This window comes from Halichoerus grypus, chromosome 8, assembly GCF_964656455.1.
Source record: "Halichoerus grypus chromosome 8, mHalGry1.hap1.1, whole genome shotgun sequence".
Classification (NCBI taxonomy): Eukaryota; Metazoa; Chordata; class Mammalia; order Carnivora; family Phocidae; genus Halichoerus; species Halichoerus grypus.
In genome coordinates, this window is record NC_135719.1 from 117,736,083 (window position 1) to 117,751,441 (window position 15,359).

The following is a 15,359-nucleotide window of genomic DNA, read 5'->3' on the forward strand; positions in this document are numbered from 1 at the left end:
GAATCGCACCAGTTCCCATAACCACTTCTTGACTATTCCAGCAAGTTTTTCCTCTCGTGGCCTCAACTTTGAAAGCAGAAAGCAGAAAACAGATATATAAGCCAAAGAAAGAAAAAAGCTTTGAGAACGCGTTTAATTATCAGTGGAACTTACCTCAGACTGTTCATTGTCCGATCTGAAGGCGTTTCTCCCATGTGACCACCTCCCTTCAGCTCTGGTGTGGAGGCATTTGGGAGTGGGGCTACAAAGGCGTACATTTGAAAGGACTTCTCTGAGAGTTTAAGAACTGGGCAGCTAAGACATACACTATAGATAAAAGTTAATTATTTAAATAACACTTTAGCAGAAAGAGAGAAGAGATATCACTGGATAGTGCTGATTCATCATTGAATGAGTTGCGCCTATATTAATTCTATAGGAGTTCTCAGGACGGGGAAGTCAGAGCCTGGGTGATTCCAATTTGCCGTAGAATGGTTTCCTAGCAACCATCACTAGATGAGAATCGGCTAACTCTGCTTTTTGAAGCAGACTTTAGTCCCTTAGAAAAAAAGGAGTCAAATAAATGCCAGCTTAAAGTAGAATTTGACCACGTAAAAATATATTTGAAATATATGACTTTTGAACAAAGATCTAAAGTGGTTTCCTTTCCCAGAACCTAACAAAGGGGGAAGTGTGGAAGTGGAAGGGGCACCAGACTGAGGGACCCAGGCATCTGACTTTCCCAGGAATTGGGGTTGGACACTGATGGCCAAGAGAGCAGACCAACTGGGGGTGGGGCAACAAAGCCACAGGCTTGGATTATGGAAGCGAGCAATTTCCTCAGCACACCTGGCCCAGGAAGCCTTAGAGACAGCTAAAAGGTGGGGAAATTAGTCATTTGGGCATGAGCCCTAGAGACTTGCTCTACTTTGTCCCCAGAGGTTAGCTCCAAGGGACTAACATCATGTATCTCCTGACATAAAAAAAACAGCATTAACTGGATAGTCCATTTCTATTTCTCTTACCACGTCTTATGACCTCTGATGGTGACTGGTTGGAAAAGGGAAGATCTCGTGGGCATTCCCAGGAAGAAAGCCCATGAGGGGCCTGTTTCTGTAGTTCAAGCTTACTATGGGCTTGTGGCCCCGGCACCCAAGAGAACCTGCCAGAGGAAACGGTCATCACTGAAGGACAGAGTTTCCAAAGCAAACTCTCAGCTAGGACCACATCAAGGAGAACATTTCTGGGGCTTTCAAATTGAAATGGAGACTCACGGAGTTCTAGATTTGGAAGAGACTTTTATATATCGAATATACAGTATATAAAAGAAACTAATCCTGCCTTGCTGTTTGGAGTTATAATTGTACCCAACTTCGCCTGAAGAGGAAACTGCCTCTTTACCTTTCTCCTTCGTACAAAACAAATGCTATTAGATACTCTCAGAGATACCTATAAGAAAAGGCAGAGTTTTTTTCTTTAAAGCTTAGTCAGTAAAACTGAAAATAAAATATAAATGAAGAAATCCTGAAAAAATTCTTATTATTCTTAAAATTGTGTAAGGTTTTTAAGATAAGATAAATCTAGAGTTGATAGAATTCTATTAATGATAGATCACCTTGGTGCAATTTTCCAGCACTATAATTTCTGCTGCATATCAAATGTCATTGAAAGTCTTTAGAAATCAATGCTGTGCCAATTTGGGAAATTTATGGACAAGTATTTTTTTCAAGATGGTGGACTAAGTCATACAATTACCCTTGAGGTGTTCCTTGATGTCATTTTTTGATATACCCATTCTTATTAAAAGTAGTTAACTTCTTTGAATGTAACTATGGTAACAGATACATAAAAATGTAAGTTTCCAGCCCCCACCAAAGCTGGTGGGTCTTCTGGTTTCTGACATCTGAATTTAGCCTATTCTGGTGGATACAGTGGTATGTTGGGGCTGGCTCTCTTCCCAACTCGTGTTCAGTGATATATTGGCATCTTGGAATCAGCCACAGTGCAAGTATTTATACCGCTAAAAGTGGCAAACACAACAAATCAGGGCTTTTATTGGAGAGCCAGTTGTTAGAGATTTATCATCACATCCCTGGGCAGATATCACCTCTGTCATCACAGTGAATAGTGAACCCTAGGCAGACATTCCTTCCATTGCCATTTGTGTCCAGCTCACATGTGCCCAGGGCATAGACTTAATTTTCCTATTGTCCAAGCAAAATACAAAGGGAATCTACAATCACTTCTTCAAAATCAGAAAAGCAACCTACAATCACTTCTTCAAAAAACATGTTTTTTAATTTAAAAAATCTCAAAAAGCCTCATAGAATCCATTCTGGGATTGACTATTGGGTATAATATTTTGTTCTGTGTGATTATCTACACAAGTAGACACCTCTGCTTCCATGGATTATGGAGACATCTCTGGAAAGCCAATTCAATCTTCTTGAATATTCCTTATTTATCTTTCACAGCGGGCCCAGCCTGATGACTGGTCTGCCTGTTGGGGAGCAGCTTTGATGCAACAGCCCTTCACAGACCTCCAGAGGACCAGAGAGTCAGAAGTGCCTTTGATTCATGCTGCTTATTAGGAGCTTAGCTCCTTTAGTGCTAAGCATACTCCCTCCTGCTGGTTAAATCCCTTGTTTTTTCCTCTTGGTTGCCCTAAGTATTCATCACATATGGGCAGTGTGCTAGGTACTGGTCTGCTGGGAAAACAGGAAGTGGTTTTTTTCACCAAAGTTAGGAGCCAATCCACCATTATAAGGATTTAATGAGAGGTTAGAAAGAGCCCTGGTGACAGTTGTATGAGGAGAAACCTGTACCCGGTCCCACTGGAAGGTCAGAAGTGGCTGATACTGAGAGACCTGCACAAGGCCCAGTGTTCTTGTTACGTTTTTGCTGCTGATATATTCTTTAAAAAAATAGCAATGAAAAATGTGCTGTCCCTTAGACTTTGGGATTAAGTCCCTTTAGGCAAAATAGATATCTATCCATCCATCTATCTATCTATCCATCTATCCATCCGTCCATCCCAGGATAATTTATTAAACATTACAAAATCCTAGGATCAAGTCTACTCAGGCTCTATGGGAACCCCTTGCCTATGGGTAGACAGGGATCTGGGGGTTAGGGGTTGTAAAAGAGGGGGAGAATTCACCTACTATCTGCTTATTCCTCCAGGGTGCTGGTTGTTGTGGAAGAACAAGAGGTCTTTTCCCATGAGAAGTTTATTATGGAGGGGGAGCCGCCGTGTCATCTGTGGTGACAGGGTGGAGGTGTTGATTTTATACTTTTTGCACATTCCACTCTCTCTAGGCTTTAAATAAGGTGACTTAAATAAGAAAACAAAAATTCAGAAGGTATTAAAGGAACCACTGATGGCAACTTATAAGCCCTTCTTAGATCTTCATTCCCAGCTTCATACTGATCAGTTGTCTCTTTTTCTCAGGGAGGGGGGCGGAAATGACCTCAGCAGAACCACAGTCTCCTGCACAGCTTGCCCCTCATACCTGCTGACCTACCACGTTCTGGGGGCGCAGGGCTACCCCAGCCTCTCCATCCTTCTGCAGTTGTATCAGTCTTTGTACTATGCTTACTGACTCAGAAAAACCCAAGCAGAAATAGTAATTTGGTGGAGGATCACGTTCCACGAGTTGAGTCTCATGCTGTGTTGGTCCCATAGATGCAATTAGTTACCCAACATCAGAAAGCTTGTTCTGTTGTTGGCAGGTACCTTGGCACATTACCCATAGAACAGATGGCTACTGGTTCCACAAATTAGATTTCCAGATGATTGTATAATAGTGTGTCAACCAGCCACTCCTGCCTTGCCCTTCCTGCCTCCCAGATAAATGGGAGTGAGTCTATGTAAATGCACTGACTTCCTACCAATTAACCATTTCTGTGGGTGGGAACACAGTTGAGACAGGGTCAGAGGGAGGGCAAGGGAGTCTGCTCTTTCAAAACAATTAATTAATCCTCAATGTGTTTGTCTTCTTGCCCTTTCTCTCTAGTCCCCATTCCAGCTTTCCCAAATGTTCTATGCACTGACCTGATGGCGCCTGGTCTCCCTTCAATCTGCTTTGATGACCAGGTTGGGAGGGATTCCCTTGCCCCAGGTCTGCGCTTCTGATTCATAGTGATGCAGATAAGGATCTTTCCCTATTACTAAGGGGTGGAACAGGAGGGGCTTTTGCAGCAGACCTGCTCATTAGTCCTCCCCTGCCTCCATACTTCCTTCTTTTTTTTTTAAAGATTTTATTTATTTATTTGACAGAGAGAGAGCGAGAGAGGGAACACAAGCGGGGATTGGGAGAGGGAGAAGCAGGCTTCCCGCCGAGCCGGGAGCCCGATGCGGAGCTCGATCTCAGGACCCTGGGATCAGGACCTGAGCCGAAGGCAGACGCTTAACGACTGAGCCACCCAGGCGCCCCTCCATACTTCCTTCTTAGAGGTAGTTCTTCTGCTGTGTGTTCTCCCTCCCACCCCAATGGTGGTTGACTAGGAAACCAATCCCATCTCCTCTCTTGAAAAATGAAGAGGGAGGGGTCAGGAAGCAGAATAGTGTCAATGCACTGGCACTACGGTGGAGGTCTAGGCAGTCCTGCAGAGGGCCTCAGGAAGGTGCTGGCTCCAGAGTCTAGTTGGTCACCTCCTCTTTGGATTCTACTCAATCTGAGTTTTTTGAGTAAATTTCCCTTTACATTTGCATAAATAGTTTCTCTGCAGCCAAATGATTCCTCTCTGGAACGTCCCCCTACTCCATTTCCTTTCCCAAAGGAAAATCACGGAAACCACGTCACTGGCTTGGCTATGACTTATCTCCCAAGCCCTGAAGAGTCAGATGACCACCCCTGTACCAAGCAAAACATTCCTGAGCCAGAACCATAATCAAGTTCAATTATGAAAAAGTGGGACCTCATCTGAAGGCCTTTCACCTGTGCTCTATCTACTAGAGCAGCTACATAGCCCATGACTTGGAACCATGACACCAGTGTTCTTTCTTCCAATGGCCAAAGTGACAGTGAGGAAGGGGTGGCACTTCTCTGTCTTGGGCTTGCCTACTCAGTGGTGTTTGGATCATCACACTAATGGGATAAGGTACGAATCATACCCCTTGATTTCCTTCTTTTCATAAGAAAGTGGGTTTAGAGTAGACAGAAGAAGTGTCTCTCATGACAGAAGTCATTTGGGACGTGGCCATTCCTCCAACAAGGATGCAGCTGGGCTCAGGCTTGAGGCCTGGCTTTGGTGGAGAAGAGTACCTGGAGGCGGGGCTGGAGAAGAGGTTTGTCCTTTTGGTTTTGATTATTTTGTTAGATTGCTTTTGCTTATTTGTTTCCTCACATTTTTAACAAACCTGTCTGGCAAGTTATGTGCCAGGAGCCCATTGGACTCAGTCTTCCTAAAGGGGATGCTTGGCATTGTGAATAGGATGAAAGTGACCTTCCAAACTCCCTACATATGATGGGACGGAGAGCAGAAGCATCACTCACATTCTTCTACCAGGCTCTAGACTTGGATCTTTGAGGCCAAGCCCTGGTCAACTCAACCAGTGGCTACCATCTGTTAACTGTTCAGAGACAGTCCTGATATGAACCGCTGGGGAGCTGCTAGTCAGCCTGTAGAGGGACTTGGGGTAAAGCAATCTCTGTTGTCATACTGTATTTGGCCAAAGGTACACTAAAAGGGTAGTGACTTTGGGTGATGAGCCTGTCTCCCCCTGTATGGAGCATGTTCTTTCTGTGTGTTTGGTGACCAGCTAGTTACAAGTGATGTCATTGTCAGGGATGTGCTAGGCCACGTAAATAATCCCCTTTGGCCAGAAATGTGTGAGTTTGTGGTTTATATGAGGCAAGGCAGTGAGGTCTGGTCCTAGGGAAGAAGCCAAGCAAACTGCAAAATGATCATTTCCAGATGTGTCCTGTTTCAGCATAGAGTCTGCTACCTCATGCAATCAGGCTCGTGCCCCCACGACAAAAGGCTCGCTGAGTCTTCAGCGGGCATTGGCTGTTGTTCTCCTGGCCTATGTTCATTTATCTGCTTTAACTTCAAGCTGACCTGTTGTTCTCTTCCTTGAAATCCCTAGGAGTTTATAAGCAGATAATTATGAAATTTAAATAAGCATACAGTTGCAAAATAGGGGAAAAAAAGGACCAAGACTCAGACCTTAGGCCAGGCTGTAGGTTGCCACAGATCAAAAACAGGCTTCTCCGTACTACACACAGTGGGACTGTGTCTGATTGGGGGCAAGTGGCTTGCCCTGTTCTGTTTTGTGGTTGAGCAACCACACTTGACCTTTTCTGGCATAGAAGTGCCTTTTGGCCTCAAACTCACGACTCTTTGGAACGCTAGCAATTTAGAAAGTGTTATCTCTTCAACTCACTACCTGAAGGAGGAACAAAATCCTAATGGCATGATTAAAAAACATACAGATAAGGCAAAAATGCATCAAAGGATGAATAAATCCTAAGGTGTGCAGTAAGTTCAGGACGAGATGGTTTTATAGCGAAATGTCCAAGGCCCAGCCACTCTTGCCAGATGTTTTCATGTAGCACCATGCAATTTAAGGATGGGCATCTTGTTGCTAGGCCATTTGGGCAGGCAGTGTCTATTGGGTGTTTGCTTTATGAAAGGCATGGGATTAAGAGCTGAGTGGGGAGAGACAGAAAGGAATCTAAAGATCCCGTTCTTGTACTCACCGAGTTTGCAATCTCATTGGGAGCTATCCTGCAGGTCAAACCGTTTAAAGGTAGTTCTCTGAAATCTTAAACTACAAAGTACTAGTAGTACCAGGGGTTGTCATGGAGGAGAGGGACCGAGACAATGAAAATCGATCCATCTTGTCTGGGACATTTCTTAAACATATTCTGTGTGAAGATGCATCCAACTTAACTCTAGGAAACAAACTGAGGGTTGCTGGAGGGGGTGGGGGTTAGGGGGAAGGGGTAATTGGGTGATGGACATTAGGGAAGGCATGTGATGTAATGAGCATTAGGTGTTATATGCAACTGATGAATCACGAAACTTTACATCTGAAACTAATAATACACTGTATGTTAATTAATTAAATTTAAAAAAAGATACACGTCCAACTAAGTCCAGGATCTAGCTGCATGGATGTGAATGTCACATGAGGGGCTCTGATCTGCTTAGCTGCTCAAACACCAATGGTGTGTTGTGAGATGTTCCATCATCATCACCTGGGGACTTTCACTGATGAGGCTATTAACCAAGAGCTCCATGTTACCAACTTCTTTTCTCTTTGAAGTCTTGTGAGGGGAGAGTCTATTCCTCGCCTCATTGTGATTAGATGACATCATTATACACCAATAAGCTGTTGTCACCCTTTTACCAAGAATGTGTGGGAGGTTAGTGTTCTTGTTGGGCATAAGGGTAATCATATATCTGAACATATGTGCTTGGGAGAGAGTATATGTGTATATGGTAAAGGGTGTGGATTTGAACACTTATGTACATTTCCTGTGACAGGATAAATGGCCCCAATAAAATGTGAGTATTTTAATTTTCAACACTAGTTCCCATGTGGCTTTCTAGTTCTTCCTGTGTTCTTGGCTGGCAATTTAAGGTAACTGGCACATATGGGCCTTGGCCTGTTGATTCTGGCCTCGTGAGCCAAGCAGCTAGGCTCCCAGGAGGTTCTGTTGATTTAACCAAGTGAATAACATGCTTTGCCTCTTATTTTTTAAAGTACTCTTTCATTAAAACAGCTAATCACATGCATTTTCTAAAACTTTATTGCCGACTCTTAAAGATGGCTGAATTTTAGAGCAGTAATTAAGAAAACAATTAAGAACCTATGGGGTATTATGCTAAGTGAAATAATTCGACAGAGGAAAACAAATACCGTGTGATTTCACTTATATATGGAATCCGAGAAACAAAACAAACAAACAAACAAACAAAACTCATAGAGAGAGACCAGATTGGTGGTTGCCAGAGGGGAGGGAGGTGGGGGGTGGGAGACATGGGTGAGGGGCATCAAGAGGTACAAACTTCTGATTATAAAATAAGTCAGGGAGATGTACAACATGGTATCTATAGTCAATAATATTTCCCTGCATATTTGAGAGCTGCTAAAAAAGTAGATCTTGAAAGTTCTCATCACAAGAGAAAAAATGTGTAATTATGTATGGTGATGGATGGTAACTAGACTTATTTTGGTGATCCTTTCCCAATGTATACAACTAAGAAGTCATGTTGTACATTTGAAATTAACATAATGTTATATATCAGTTATACTTTAATAATAATAATAAAAAAAGAACATCATGACAGATCAGAGTAAACTTTAAGAAACAGTAAGGAAAAGAAAAAAAGAATGTATGGACCAAGTGGTGAATCCATTTAACAAATGTTGGCATATTGGTAGGGGATATTCCATGAAACTGGAAAGACAAATCTATGTATATGGAGTTTGTTACCCAGAGGAGATAGAATAGGCCAAAATGAGAATAAATTAAAGTTTGAATTGGTTCTTGGTTTGCAGATTGATAGGATATTGAGGAAAATGAAGATCGGACATATATGACTGCAACATTTTTAAACAAGAAAGGCGCTAAGGTTTCTGTACCACTCCCCCAGAAAAAATATTCCTTAGGATCAAGTTGGGAGAAAGAATGAAGGACTGACCTAATTCAATATAGGAGGACCTTTGTATGGGGCAGACAGCAGCTCTCTTCATCAAGGTCTGTGTAATATTACCGTGACTTTGTGAAGACAACTGACCTCCAGTCAACAGAATAACTCTTACCCCGCTTACTTCCAGCTCAGTGAGGACCCACAGTGGGGAAGGCCTGCCAAGTCTGTGTGACTGAAGTGGCAGTGAGAAAAGCCTAGAGACTGGAATAAGGGAGAGGAAAGCCCCGTCACATCGTCTTCTTAACAGACCACTTCTGGAAGGATCTTTCTAGAAAGGCAAGTTGGAGTGCCAGTGATGTTACAACTTTGAGAAATAATGCCCAAATATTTATATATCCTTTGTCCATGTTCTAGAATTCTCCAAGTGGCTACATTTGTTATCTCACTGAGCCTCAATACAAAGCTATAATGTAACATTATCCCCATATTACAGGTAAGAAAACTGAGGCCCAGGGAGGGTAACAGGCAAGCCAGGAGGTGGAGCTTCCAGAACTTAAATATGCGCTCTCTGGTTCCGGGATAGACAATTTTCTGCTATATCATGAACTGAACTGCAACAAGCCCAGAGGCAGGGGGCCAGGCCTGAGGATTCGGGAAGCCACATTCCAGGAGGAGCTTTTGAAGAAACCAGAGATGCTTGGCCTGAAAGAGAGAGGCTTTTAGAGGGCCCGAGACAGCTGTTGTCAAATATTTTGAAACCTGTCTTACGGAAGAGGGAGGAGACTTCCTTACAGCTCTAGAAGGCAGATCTAGGACTAATGGATTGAAAACATGTAAAAAGCCAGAGGGTGAATATTAACCCATGTCTGAAACAGTGACAAGGGTTGAGCCACAGCGTTGTGTCCAGCTAGGTCAATGAAACAATGATCCCAGAGCACCCGGGAGCCATCCCAGTGGTCGAAGTAGGAGGCACGGCTGGGGCGTCTGCACATGTGTCTGCAGGGGGAGTTTCACCTGCTTTTGTGGGCCGGCTCTCCGTCTAAAGCACCAGTCCTGCTCAGCTTTGATTCCATTTCCAGTGCTTTCCACTGATGTGGGGGCTTGTCCTGTGGGGGAGCCCTGGCCGGTCAGTCTGGAAAGTTCAGAGTTCACAGCTGACGGCAGACCGCTCCCACTGCTCGACAGGATGGGACAAGGCCCCTCCTAGGACAGGCCACTGTTCTTGACAGGCTCTCCCCTTTTAGCTATTTGGGGTTTTCCTGTTCTAGGTCTGTAGATGCCCTGTGGCTTCCCTCTGCTTTCTCGCAGGTGGTGGTTGATCACAACCTCCTTGCATTTGGGGTTCTTGGGAATATCTCACCGCCTAGTTTTATGGCCGGTGCTGTCCACAGCCAGGTTTCTTGGTTTTGCTGGTCAGTAGCTCTGTCTGTCTGTGGGGATTTAAGAAGGTCCAAAGCCTGTGCTGCCCCATCCCAGCCCTCCTGCTGGGACTCTCAGGCCTGTTACGGTCACTTCAAGCTCCTCCTGCTTCGGCTCTTGGGCGAGGTAGCTGCTAATTTAATTACAACCAGCTGTCTTAGAAACCATCCTCAGCCTGTAATAAAACAACACTTCTATGAAGGGGCTTGGAGTTACAAAATAAGTTAAGCTCTGCTGGAACATAGCTTTAAAAGAAACTCAAGATTTAAAAACAAATACAGGGGATTTTTTCATAGTGAGTTATGGTCCTGGGCTGGGTAAGATATGTCATTTATCCACATTTTGCATTCTTCACCCCTGTAGAGAACAATTCTCACAGTTGGATGTCCGACTCCGTAATCTGTCGGTTTTGCCTGACTAAAGTCACATCATTGATTGATGCCAAATCTTGCTCAATTAAAGGTTCATTTTTCTTTTGGCCGTTGGCAAATGCAACATTGATTATGGGTTATTAGCATCCACGCCCTCAGATTTCGAATGTACGAGGAGTGTTTGTCTGCATACCGACGATAGCAGCAGCAACAGGGCTCCCCCCGCCTTTCCGTTCTGGACCACGGACACCTGCCGTGTGTCTGAGCGGGGAGGGGAGGGCGAGGTGGCATGCTCAGTCAGGGCCTTCCCAGGCAGATTAGAAAAAAGGGATCTTTTCCCAGCCTCCAATTCCCCACCAGCCAGCACCGACCCCCCTCCCCGCCCCCCGCAACTTTCAGGCTAAGAAAAATGGTGCTATTTTGTGATAATATTTGGGTTCTTTAACTTGTCTATTTATTCACTCACTTGTTTGTTTTATTCATTCGGTAAGTATTCTTGAGGACTGGCTTGTGGAGCAAATGAAAACCATAGAGAGGCTATAGAAAGACGAGACTGGGTGAACCCTGTGGGAATGTAGACTCAGTCGCAAAAGTTGCCGAGCAGGATATGGAAACTGAGCCACACCTTCCTGTCAAGCCCTTCCTCTGAGGTTTTCTGAGGAGGGAGGAGACATCGGGCTTCGTCTGCCAAAGGACTTTACGTGTTTTCACTCACCATCTCCTGCTTTGGGATGGCCCCCTGACCCCTCCACGTGCTCTGGCCTTGCGCTGTGCCTCGATCCATACCACAGCTTTACGAGGAGGAAAAGCAGCTTCTCTTCCCCACAGGCTGAGGCCCCCATGTGGAGAATGCTGCCAGGATGGTGTCCGTGTCCCAGGGCTGCCCCCGCAGAGGTTCCTCACCCCCAGTCCGGAGGGGGCCCATGGGTCTCCACCATGACCCAGGGCATTTGTTTGCTGGGGCTGCTGGAACAAATGACCACAAACTTATATAAAATGCCACAAATGTATTACTTACAGTTCTGGAGGTCAGAAGTCTCACTGGTCTAGGGTCGAGGGGCTGGCACGGGGAGATCCTTCTAGAAGCCCTAGGGGAGGATCTGTTTCCCTACCTTTTCCAGCTTCTAGAGGCCGTCTGTGTTCCTTGACTCCTGACTGCCTTCCTTTCTCCTCAAGGCCAGCACGGTAGTGTCCTCTCTCCTCTGTGACTTCTGCGTTTGTCTTCACACCCCCTTCTCTGGCTCTGAATCTCCTGCCTCTCTCTTACGTGAGGACCCCCGTGACTTAATTCACCTGTGTGATCCGGGATACTCTCCCCTTCTCCAGGTTCTTAAATGAATCACATCTGCAGAGCCCCTTTGGTTATATAAGGTAACATTCACAGGTCCTAGAGATTAAGAAGGGGAGACCATTTTTGGGGAGACCATTATTCTATCTGTCATACTCAGCTCCTTTGTTTTAATCCTTTTTATTTTGATTTTTCTCAATTTTTTTATTGTGGTGAAATACACATGAAATTGACCATCTTAACCCCTTTTAAGCATACAGTTTAATGGTCTTAAATACATTCATAATATTATGCAACTGTCTCTGCCATCCACGTCCAGAACTCTTTTCGTCTCGTGGAATGGAAAGCCTCTACCCAGCTCCTTTGATCCCCACTAAGTCAATTAACTCCCCTGGCCTGGAATTGTCAAAATGATAACAATGAGCACTAACATTTAATGAACGCTTGCCACAAAAATCCCAGGCCGCATAAGAGCTGTAGATACATTTTCTCATTTAATTCCTCGCCAACATCTTAGGTAGTTGAGAAACCTGAAACACGAGAGGTTAAGCCGCTCGCTCAATATAACCCAACCAGGGGCCATTGGAAGCAAGCGATGGCTCCGGATACACGCGGCTTCCCCAAGGTCTGATGGGGACACCAGGGGCCCCACAGATAAAGACTTGTTCCCAAATGGTGCCCACAGCCGGGGAACTTGAAGGATCTCACATGAAAGGCAGAAGATAAAACTTCTCAGAAGCTTTTGTGGCCAGTGTCAATTAAACACCATTGCTCTAGGAGGTTGCTAATCAGACACTTCCGTCTCAAACATAATGCTGCCGAAGTAAGCAGGACCTCTCTACAAGTTACAGAATCACTGTCAAGCTTGTTAGTGGAAAGTCCCCCCAGCTCTTCCCCATGTGGCTTGCTGTGGACGCTGCTGCAAAAAAATGCCTCTGACTGCTTTTTCCAGCCACAGTTTCTAGACGGGTCTCTCATCTCACTGCTTGCTGTTAGCGGTGATGGTCCTGCGGGTTTTCAGGAGTCCAATTTTCTTTCTGGAGGAGAACTAGCAAATCTTCACCAGAACTTGGCAGCCCTGTAATCCAGCTGACTGCTGTGTGAAAGATCGGCCAAGAGATCAGAGTTTAGGGGAATGAAAAGGGCTCGCAGCCACTCGCCCTGAAGAACACGAGCCCGTGGAGAATCCAGGAAATGAAAATAAAATGCCCAGTTTGAATAGGGAGCCAACGAGACAAATCTTGTCCCTGGTTCGGTGTTAAATGATGCCCTTAATCCCCAGCTCTTGGGACCTGGTATCTCCGTTGAACTTTGATCAGCCTTGGCTCAGAGTCTTCGCCTTCCCTGCACTGATGTTCAGGGCTGTTTGCAGGCACAGTAAATATTTGTCCTGTCAAACGGCATTTGGCTCTTCACACGTCTTGTTTAAGAGATAAATGTCAGGGATTTCTCTTTTTCTTTTTCTCTTTTTCTTTGGTGGGAACCGCAAGCAGATGTACATACATTAATATCATTCCTACTTCCCTCCCAACTGTGAAGCCACAGATAAAGACTTCTATCTTCAGGGTTCTCATCTCCTGATTGACTTTGTGTCAAGTCAAAGTGAAGTCACCCCCACCTCCGTGATATACGTGTCATCAAGAGCACAGCCTGTTCCAGACCAGAAGCAATTTCTGTTCTGACATGTCTCTGTTATTAAAAAGTTAAGGAAAGTAGAGAAGGGAATACAAAGATTAGATCTTTCAAAGATGAAACTATAAAGTTAATGGCACTGAGCCACCTGGAGAGGCAAGGAAATCTGCAGTGACTTTACCCAGCAGGAGATATGGGGACTCCACAAGAAGGCTCGACCAAGAGGAGGAAAAAGAAGGGGAAAAAAAAAAAAGAACACTTTTGCCCTATAGATATTATGTAAAGACTACAGGGATAAAGGGTAATAATCAAGTAGAAGGGAGCAAGCATTGCGGTAACGGAAAACCATCCCCTTGATCACTGCTGCAAATTAAAAGAACAGAATTGGAAATGATGACTTCATACTTTCCTAACTATACATTCATAAATGGCAAGTGATGCATGGGGAAGTAGGCAAGGGGTCCTTTTGTGTATGCTTATAGGCAACCGGGGCAATGATTCTGATTGGTTTTGGGGAGCTTTTTTTAGGCTGGGGTAGGGGATGTGGTGAAAAGCAGTGAGGAAACATCCTGATCTTGGAGGAGGGGGTTATGTGCTTGCAATAGTCATACTATGCTCACTGCCACTGGGGCAAGTCACCTAATGGTAATCATCACTCTTGTGAAACTGATGTGCCCTCACCCTAGAGCTAGTCCCCTCATTAAACTGCCTTTAATCGCCCTCTTGGAGTGTGCTATTTCCTTTTAGGATCCTGACCCATACCAAAGGCTATGCTGAGGAAGTGATTTTTAATTGGAAATTAACCAAGGGAAGGAATTGTTGGTGGGGAGGAGAGGGTACTAGGTAGAGAGAACATGTTCAAATTCTGTTGGCTAGAGTGAGCCAGAACACATTTCAGAAATAAGAATGAGGCTGGAGAGATAGGTCAGGCCCCAGGGCCTGGTGTACAGCTGTGTAGGCTGTGTACTGCACAACTTCAAGGGGAGTCTTCACCCAGACTATGATGTGAATGGTGGTCTCTGAAGTTGGGCATCGTGGTAGCCCAGCCAGGGCCTGATCTTGCTGGATCTTATAGACCAAAATAAATAATTAAATTAAGGATTTGGATCTGGAGTCTAAGAGCAAAGGAAAACATTGAAGAGCTTTAAACAGGGTGAGCGTGTGTGTTTATGCATGTTTTCTTATATTTATGTGTGTGTGGAGGATCATATTTGCACTTTAGAACATATCATTAGGCTTTCATTTTTCAAATATTATTCAGTAGTCACTCAGGGCAAAAGTATGTGTGGGGAAGACTGATGAAGAGGTCAATATTGTTGACCAAGTGAAAGATGATGGTGGCTCAGAATGATGGCAGGAGGATGGAAGGAAATGGACACACTTAGGACATACATAACAGATAAGCTCAGGAGTACTTGGTGGGTTAGATGTAGAGGGCAGGAGAGGAGGGAGGAGGTGTTGTGAATGGATCCAGATTAATTCTGGCTGCTACAACTGGTTGGATGGTGGTCCCACTCCTGAGCTTGGGAGCACCAGATCAGGACCCACTGAGGGGCTAGGCAGAGAGGTCAGCTGACTTGAGACATCCAAGGGAGTCTCCGAAGTATGAACTGCTACTCAGAGCTGACATGAGATGAGAATGGAAAACTGTCCACTGTGGTTAGCAACTTGGAAATCATTACTAGGCTTTGTGTGCGTTGTTTGGGTGGAGGAAAGAACCAGATCTGGGGTGCCTGAGGAGAGTGAGAGGTGATCAAAGGCAGCCAGCTCTCCAGACCTTTAGCTTTGCCAGGGAGGAGAGAGGGAGGGTGTTAGCTGGAGGAGGAAGAAGGCGTTGAGTGAGACCTTGTTTTTTTAATGGGAGAGCACTTAGGGGAAATCCATTGGAATACAGAGATTGCATGTATGAAAGAGAGAAGGAATCACTGAAACCTAAAATTAAGTCACCCTGATGGTCAGTGGCAGAGCTGGGTTTGAACCCAGGGTCTTGTGGATAGCACACAAAGCCCCGGCCCCTCCTTTAGGCCACACTGCATCTGCCAGGGCGAGTCTCAGCTGCAGGTTGT